The sequence below is a fragment of the Echinops telfairi genome, unplaced genomic scaffold, assembly GCF_000313985.2.
Source record: "Echinops telfairi isolate 266 unplaced genomic scaffold, ASM31398v2 ScPeMD7_3533;HRSCAF=4204_1, whole genome shotgun sequence".
NCBI lineage: Eukaryota > Metazoa > Chordata > Mammalia > Afrosoricida > Tenrecidae > Echinops > Echinops telfairi.
In genome coordinates, this window is record NW_022107432.1 from 27,666,312 (window position 1) to 27,675,869 (window position 9,558).

Here is a 9,558-nt window from a genome sequence, read left to right on the forward strand (position 1 = left end):
AAACCTATGAAGACAATTCTATCAGGGGCACCCTTGAGTTTTGAGGCCCCATTTTTTTTCAAGTGTCTTTGCAAGATGTACCATGGCTGGGTTTGTGGTAACCAAGGCCTTTCATTGTTCAGCTCTGCCCTTCTGGAGCAATGCTTCCCAGAGTGCATGGTACTACTCCCTGAGGACGCTGAAACAATCTAGGGGACTGCAAAAGCAGATACTGACAATTTAAACTGGATAGTGGGCTACAGAAGACACGGTTTTCGTTGCCAGGGGGAGTTGAGTAATTTATTTTTTTCTGAAAAGGGGTGGGGGAGTGGTAGGCCAGTTAAGTTTGTGAACCTATGTTCTAGAGAATGGCTTCATCACTCGGAAAGCCTGGAGAAGGTGCAGAATGCTTTGCACTTTGCAGTCACTCAGAGATTAGAGATGCAGAAACAATGTCAAACAAGAACCACCCTTCCCTGCCCCCAAAGAAAGAAGACTGCTCCCACCACGAAAGAAAGGGGGCTTTGGCTGGTGAGTCTGCAATTGAAGGCACTTCCAGGGTGGAGATGTGTCTCCAAGATTCAAAGGCACCCGCTCCATTATGAGAATGAATGAGACAATCCTTCCAATAAGAATGAAGATCCCTGAGTCCCGCCCTGGAGATTCAGGGACCAGAGAGGAACTCATGATGCTGTTTTGTGTTTGTTAAAGTGCCCAGGTGAATCTGGTTATCAGTCAGGTGTGGAAGGTAAATAGCTCAGGTCCATGGGAGTCTGCTGTGGAAATGACTGCTCTCCCATGTCTCTCTGTAGAGATCTGACCCAGCTTTCTTCAAAATGAAGTCAGTCAATTTTGATGAATCTAGCAGAGATGCTTGGAAGAGATTCCCATGTCAGAGGCAGTGATTCTGAAGGGCATGCTTAAGAAAGGACACACTCTGACCATGATGGTCAGTGTCATCGTCAAACGTATTCAAAGATTATTCAGGTCCTGCACCATGAGATATCCTCTCCCTCCATCCTACCACTCCCCCAAAGGTCCAACCACGTCATCCCCTGTATTCAGGTGACCCTCAATATACCTTGAACGTGTCTAACATTCTTCACATCTCCCTTTCCGACTTGGAACTGGCTCGGTTTCATTGTGCAGGCAGCGTAACCTGGTGTTCAAGAGGCTTTGAAATTGAAGCTGGCTGGAAGGCCAATTCGGTTGTGAAGCAAATCACACAGGTCAAGACCTTCGGGATGGCAGAATGTTAAGATACAAGGGCCCAAGGTTCTTATACCATGGCACTCATGATGTACAGGGAAGTTTGTTGTTGTTGTTATTTAAGTCACTAGTATGTTGGGGGTTTCCAAGCTAAAATTTGAAACCACATCCTCCCATTTGTGAACTAGTCATTGTCATACAGGGGGATTGAGGCTGTGGTAGGGCATGCACTTGCTACTGAGAGAGCTCTCCTGAGTGGAGCAAACTCTCCCTGGGGCAGGCGGCCTGAGAGACTTCTTAGAAAGGGTGGCATTTAAACCAAGGACATAAAATGTGAAGGACCACTAGGAGTCCGGCGGCTACCTTAGCAGTTGGAAGCCACCAGCTGCCCTGTGGGAGGAAGCTGGGGCTTTCTGCTTCCAGAGAGATTTAGTTCTGGAATCGCAGAGGGGCAGTTCTGCTCTGTCCTATGGGGAAGCTGAGTGAGAGGCGACTTGATGACAGGCTGTTTGGTGTTGGGTTTGGCGTATGTATAGCAAATTCAGGGGAAGAAGGAGGGAAAGGCACCCCCGAGAAAGGAGGAAGCATGTACAAAGGTACAGGGGCAGGAAGTAGCCAGGGTGTTTAAGAAATGATCATTTAGCATAACTAGAGAGTCACCTTTGAATAGGGCAGTGGGAAGTAATGAGACTAGGAGGCATGGGTAGGGTTTGGGTAGGAAAGAAAATGCAGTGATATTATGAAAACCAGTCAGAATCTTCACCACAGGCTCCATCTGTGTCATTAGGAACTCCTGGCTAGGGAGGCTGAGAGCCATAGATAAGTGACACTTGGTTTCCCCTGACTAGTTTCCTACATAGAAGGGCTCACACCATTGTCCCTATGAGCTGGATTTCTTTTCAGGCATTTAGGAATGCATAACAGTTCCCACAGCCTGTGGAAGACTGGATGATTGATAGGACTATCAATGCTGCAAAGAAATCTCAAAATGAGGTCAGCGGTTGAGTAGCTTTGAGCCAAGCTTATTATATTAATGAGAGAAAGACATCTGTTTTGATTCAAAAGGCGCTGTAGAGGTAATGGAAATCGGGGAACATGGCAGGAGCAAGAGCCGTCCTGTCAGTTTTATGATATGGAGACATTTCAGCCTCATGGGAATGGCATCTTCCTTCATCTAAAACCCCACCAGGATGCTAATTCTTCACATGCATGTAAGTTTCTCTGCACTAGGAACATCTTTTCTGCCCTGTTTCTTCTCCAGCCTCTCGTCAACCCGCTGGGTTTGAACAATGCTGGTTTCATATTGCTGCCCGCGGGGACCCAATGCCTACAATGAGTCAAATACTGTAAGCACGGTTTATCAACATGCCATTCTGACAACCCTCCTGTGAGTTGTTATTCCCCACACTAGGAGTAGGAAAGAGAGGGACCAATGAGAATGTTGCCAAAAACAAAGTAAAGAGTAGAAGTCAGATTTTTTTAAAAATTTATTCTTACAAGGTAACATGTTATCACAAAATAATTCTTCATGGAACCACCACAGAAGTCAAGAAATGCAAGTAGAATCTTGTCAACATTTCTAGAAGCCACGTGCTGGTCACCTAGGTCTGCCTTAACAAAATACCATCACGTGGGTGACCTTAAGGAACTAAAATGTATTGTTTCACGGTTCTGGAGGTTAGAAGTTCAAGTACGGTATCAGTTGTGTTGATTCTTTCCAAGGGTTCTGAGAGAAAAAGTTGTTGCATGTCCCTCTCCGATCTCCTTTATCCACCAGGATCCCAGAAGTCCTTGGTGCTCTGGCTTGCATCTGCCTCTGTAATCACGTGGCTTACCTTCTTCTGTCTCTGTATCTGTTCTCTTTTCTAAGACACCACTCAGATGGGATTAGGTCCTACTCTACTCCCACATGACTACATGTTAACTTAACTCACACCATTTCAACTCCCCTGTTTCAAGCAAGGTCACATTCACAGGTAAGGTGGGAGAAGACAAATAGCACTTGAACATATCTTTTGTGGGGGCATAATTTAATTCCTAGATCTCCTCTTTCCCATTCCCTAGAAGCCAATTTCTCTGATCCTTAATGTCTGATTTCTTTAGATGTCATAACACCTGATGCTCACTTCAGAAAAGGACATCGAAAAAGAAAGAGTGAGAATCTTTCCTATGGTAGTACAGATCACTCCAGAGCCAGGACTTAACACACACACTGCAAATTATTCCTTTACTTTGATTAAATTGTTCTATTCAGGTTACCGAAGTCTTCTCATCTTTCAAGGTCAAATACCATGCTTTCATGGAGTCTTCTAGACCGTCCTTATCCTCGAGAACCACTTCCTTCCTAGTATGTTCCTGTCCTACCCTGTCTCTTCCATTGAGGACACTTTGCAAGCATTATTGTCAGGCATTATGTGCAGGCATTAATGCCAGGCATTATTATTTATCACTTCATATTCTTGTTTCATCTTCCCTACTAGTATAATTTTATTGGCAGTCAAGGATCACTACTTGCATATGTTTGTATCCCCACAACCTTGAAAGAGCCTTGTACATAGAAGGAGACAGAGTAGTGGCTTCATGGGCTTTACAGTCAGATTCCCCAGGGGTTCAATTCCTGGCCCTGCTAGCTGCTTGCTCAGTGACAACGCTTACTGGGAGACTTAATCTCTCTCCAAGTGCCTTCCTAGAGGCTAGTTGATAAAAGTAAAGTACATGAACAGTTTTAAGTGTGAGCTCAGTGCCTGGCTTATTTTAAATACTCCACAAGGTCAGCTTTTATTAAGACCTCAACAAGTATTTGTTGTTGATGATAATTGATCCCCAAGGTGTGAAAAACAACAACAACACTTTTTTAAAAGGATGAACTCAGATAGGAAATCTCTTTCCACAGGAAACGAGTGTAGAAAAAGTACCCCACAAGTTGGAAGCAAGAAGACGTTGGCTAAGCGTCACCTCACTTCCCCTGCATCACATCGTTCTCATTACCGGCTCAGTAACTGCTCCCTTGTGTTTTGAGCACTGAAATGACTGATAACTGAGCAGGCAACGACAGAGTCGAGAATCAGGGGCCAAGTCCATCGGGCAGTGTTCCTGAAGCTAAGTCACACAGATGGGACCAGCTTCGCCTTTGAGCTTCAGCAGCAGTTAATACTATTACGATGAAAGATGGGTCCATTTGGGCCCCAATCTTGGTATTTCGGGCAAGACTCTGGAATGTCAATGGTTGGGGGGAAAAAATTCAAGAGCTGCAGCAGTTCCCAGAGAGGAAGTTGAGTAACTGGATTTGTCAGGATTCAGGAAATATACTGCTCTGAGTGCCCGAGTATATATTTTCAGTGAAATGGCCCGTTTCTTCCAAGGACTTAAAGGGCAAAAACATGGTCATTTCTTCCTACCTGATTTCCATACATAACAGTAGAGGAGTAGGCTCACCGGAAGCACACAATATCTACTGTTTTCTTTATTAGTATTCACGACATACAAAGAGATTCTTCTCCAAATACTTTCAGATCGTTTTAAGGAGCGTTCTGGGATGAGCTTTCCATATAGATTATTCTTGTTGTGATTCTGCAGACACTGTCTGATCAGCTGCCCTGCAAGCCACGAGAGGCACTTCTTGCAACATCAAAGCCAAGCACAAGAGAACTTGGAAGTGATGGAAGTCAGGTGGGCAGAGAGTTGTCACCACTTAAGATCGGAGACGGTGATGCGAGATAAGGAGACAGGAGGTGCAGAAGAAGGCCCTGAAGAAGCATCTGGAATTGGGCAGGGTTGACTGGGAGAACACACCAGGGACTACTGTAAACTTTTGGAACACAAAACCTTAGTAGTTCAGGGACATGAAAAGGCAAAAGGCGGGGGAGGATGCTGCGATGCCTTTCCATGCAAATGCAAGACAGTACTGGAAAGAGCCCGTCTGTCACCAGAAGTTGTCCACAAGCAGTGCCCAGGAATGACATACATTGATGGGGTGTGCCTGTCTGGGACTCAGTTTTGTCCTATTTAAATCTGAGGCACTCCGACTGCTCCCAGCCAGTTTGCGCCCCTCTCTTGTTCCCGCAGGCCTGCCTCTGTGCTGTCGTTAGGTGCTGTTGTGTTGACGTTGACTCACACCAACCCCATGTGACAGAGTAGAATTCCCCCCTTTGCATGGGCCGCTCGGCTGCTGTCTTCACAGGAGCAGACTGCCCGCTCGTTCTCCTGAGCAGTCACTGGGGGGGTTCTATCACTGACCTTGGGCTGAGCCGCTGAGTGTGTAGCCATTGCACCATGGGGGCTCCTTCCTCTGCACTGTAACTGTCTGTGAATGAGTCTGTGGCTCCTACGAGGCCTTCACTCCCAACACCTAGGCATCTTCAGAGCCCGGTGCCCAGCGAAATCCCAGGGCCCTCCAGTAGATTCTGTCCCACAGCACCTCTATAGGACAGAATAGAACAGATCCATACAATTTTGGGGTGCTGTAAATCTTTATGGGAGCAGACAGCCTCATCTTTTCTTTCCCTGTGGGGGCAGCTGGAGGGTTCAAGCTGCTGACCTTTTGGTTAGCAGCCCGATGGATCCTTGGAGCCTGGTACAGGACCTGGCATTTGGCAGATGTCCAATCAACAGTTAGTACATGGATGGCTGCATGATCTTTAGAGTACTCTACTAGGCTCAACAGAAAGTGACCCAGAAGCTGTCAACTACAGGCTGCCTCAGTTCAGGCACCATGGTCCCCTCCTCCCTTCTTTTATCTTTCCTCAGTTTCTTCATTTGCATTTCCAGATGAAAGCACTGCTTTCATGACCTATAATTTCAAGATCCAAACCATATGCCAGTGAGTCCCATAGCGACCCTATATAGGTACTGTCAATCTTCACACTAACAGACCATCTTGTCTTTCTCCTGGGGAGTGGCTGGTGGATTTCAACAGTCGGACTTGCATTTAGTTAGCAGTCAGCCCAACAATTATCTCACAACTCCACTAGAACACTTTCAATGTCAAGATTTGGGCCTAATAACTGTGAATTACCAACCTCAAGTCTAATTCCCTTTCCTAGCAAGAATCAATCTATCACCAGAAGTTGTAGTCTACAGCCATGACCAGAAATTATACAACGTCATTAGTTTTAGCTCAATTCTTCATTACCAAGAACCTAGAGTCTCTAGTTTAACTTAGATTCTATTACAAGCCGATCCGGAAAGATTTTAATAGTAGAGGCTTCCTGGGCAATGACTTCAGAGAGCACTTATAGGGGAGCTGGGTAGTATGATGTTCACTAATGAGAAAGTACTGCTGTGGGCAGGCGGCTCAGTCCTCCTGGAGATCCCAGGGAGAGACACCTCCCAGTCACCTCCCAGGAGGAGAGACGAAGCTGAGACATTTATTCACCAGCTCCCACTTGAAATCATCTGAAGGCTGCTTCTGGGGCCAGGGAAAATACCCCAGCACTACTTACCTGCCTCACCCCCGAGTTAAACACACTCCTGCAGCTAGAGAAAGCCTATGGACTCACCTAGGAACAAGCTACCGACATGTACAGCAACAGCAAACTGAGGGAATATGAGCAGAGGACCCATTCCTTCTGCTATACCTCCCAGGGCCCAAAACTTCAAATGCCCCATGGTCCCCTCCCAGATGCCTCTTTTAGGATTGAGATGTAATAATTCCTGTTGATAGAAACTCGGTTATCATCCCTCCTCAGTTCAGAAATCCCCTCAACAACATCCCTGACAGGTGAGTTCGTCAGCATCTGCTTGCACATTGCTAGTGTTAGAGAAAAGCCCTAGGGGGCATTATTTAGAGTGCTTGGCTGCTAACGGAAAGGGTGGTAATTCAAGCCTGCCGGCTGCTCAGCAGAAAAGAGATGTGGCAGTCTGATTCCATAAAGATGTTCAACGTGGGAAACTCTGCGGGGCAGTTCTCTGTCCCACAGGAGTCAGAATCGAACTCCCTGGCAGTAGGTAGGTTTGCCAGGGTGCTCAAGCCTCTGAAAGACAATTCACTCTCTTGCTGGAAAATCCTTTTCTTCAGATTCCACATTTGTCATCTTGCAACATACAACTATTGTCCTTAATTTTGCCTTGTGGAGTCCTACAGAATCACCAACGGCAGCAGCCATTCACAATAGCCCTTGTAATATCGTCTCTAAAATCAGTAACCATGTTTTCACTGTGACTTTCTGTAACCCAAAGCATGCAATGCCTTTTATATTTCCATCCAAGCGACTTCTACAAATAAATGCCAGCAGATGTTAATCCTTTCTTAACATATTTTGTAGTAAATCTGTGTCAATCAACTGTAAGCCCATTGTAGCTTCTATTAAATTTTTCTGATCCCATCAAACAAGCTTAATATGGTTTCACTACTAAGTCCTACCAAACATCCAGAAACGGTTCATCCTATATCATTCAAACTCTTCTAGACAAGGGGAAAAAAGAGGGATACATTTCCCAGCTTGTTCCATGAGGCTAATATCATTTGAAAACTAAAACCAGTAATGGCAGTACAACAAAAGGAAAGTTCAGAAAAATGTCAATGAAAATAATTTTCAATTCTTCAGGAAATTCTGAGACAGAATATAGTTTAAAAAATATATATATATATATATATTTATAAAGTGACTTCTAATAGTTGTTCAGTGCCCTTGCGTGAGCGCTGACTCAGCACTTGTATCCAAAATCAACGCCCATGGAAGTAGCGGTAGAGAAATTAAATGGTGCCTTGCATTGAGCAAATCTGCTGCAAAAGTCTCTTTAGATGTTCAAAAGCACAGATGCCACGTGTCAGCCTCGTAATTGTTATGTTTGAGCCCATTGTTGAAGTCGTTCTTGCCCATCCATCTCTTTGAAGTTTTTCCTCTATCCTGTGGAACCTACACTTCACCAAATACGTTGTCTTTGCCAAATTCCATGTCTCTAGGGTCTGGTCCCTCCTGATAACACGTCCAGAGTCAATATTGTCAGTAGCATAATTCAAACGTATCCATTCTTTTCTGGTCTTCCTTTTCTGTTGTCGTTTCACATGTGCACAAGGGAAGTGAAACTACTATGGCTTGAGTCAAACGCACTTGCGTCCTCGAATGTGGCATCTGTGCTTTTGAACATCTAAAGAGAGCTTTTGCAGCAGATTTGCTCAATGCAAGGCACCATTTAATTTCTCTACTGCTACTTCGATGGGCGCTGATTGTGGATACAAGTCAAATGAAATCCTTGACAATGTCAAGCTTTTCTCTATTTATCATGGTGTTTATTGGTCAAGTTTTGAAGATGTTTTCTTTATATTGAGTTGTAATCCATATTGGAAGGTTGTATGTAGCCTTTGACCTTCATCAATGTTTTGTGTCCTTTTTGCTTTCAGCAAGCACGGTTGAGTCATTCATATGTCACAAGTTGTTAATGAGCCGTCCTCCAACCCTGATGCTTTGTTCTTTATACAGTTCAGTTTCTTGGATTGTTTGTTCAGCCTACAAGCTAATTAAGTTTGGTGAAAGGATACAACCCTGATACACACCTTTCCTGATTTTAAATTATGCAGTCGCCCCTTGTTCTGGTCCAAAGATGAACTCTTAGTCCATCTATAGGTTCCACTTGAGCACTGTTAAGTGTTCTGGAATTCTCACTCTTTGCAATGTTACCTATAGTTCTGATGATTCACATAGTCAAATGTCTTTGCGTAGTCAGGAAAACACAAGTAGCATCTTTCTGGCATTCTATGCTTTCAGTTAAGATCCATCTGAGAACAGTAATGATATCCTTTGTTCCACATCCTCTTCTGAATCTAGCTTGGCTTTCTGGCAGCTCCCTATTTACTGCTGCAACCATTTTGAATTGTTTGGAGCAACGTTTTACTGGCATGCGATATTGATATTATTTGATGCTTTTTTGGATGCTGTTAGGTCACTTTTCTTTGGAATGGACATAAATTTGGTTTTCTTCTAGTCTGTTGATCAGGTAGCTGGCTTCCAAATTTCTTGGCATAGATTAGTGAGTGCTTCCAGTTTTTTTTGACACATCTCAATTGGTATTCCATCAATTTCTGGAGCTTTGTTTTTGGTTAATGCCAAATGATGGAGCTTGGACTTCTTCCACTTCCATTGGTTCTGGAAATGGTTGACAGTTGACCAATTCTTTTTGATACCATGGTTCTGTACATTTCTTCTATTTTCTTTTGATGCTTCCTGGCTAGTTCAATTTTTTTCTCCATAGAAACTCTCAATATTGCAACTTGAGGCTTAATTAAAAAAAATCATTTTACTGGGGGCTCGTACAACTCTTATCACAATTCATCCATCCATCCATTGTCTCAAGCACATTTGTACATTTGTTGCCATCATTCTCAAAACATTTTCTTTCCACTTGAGCCCTCGGTATCAGCTCATATCCCCC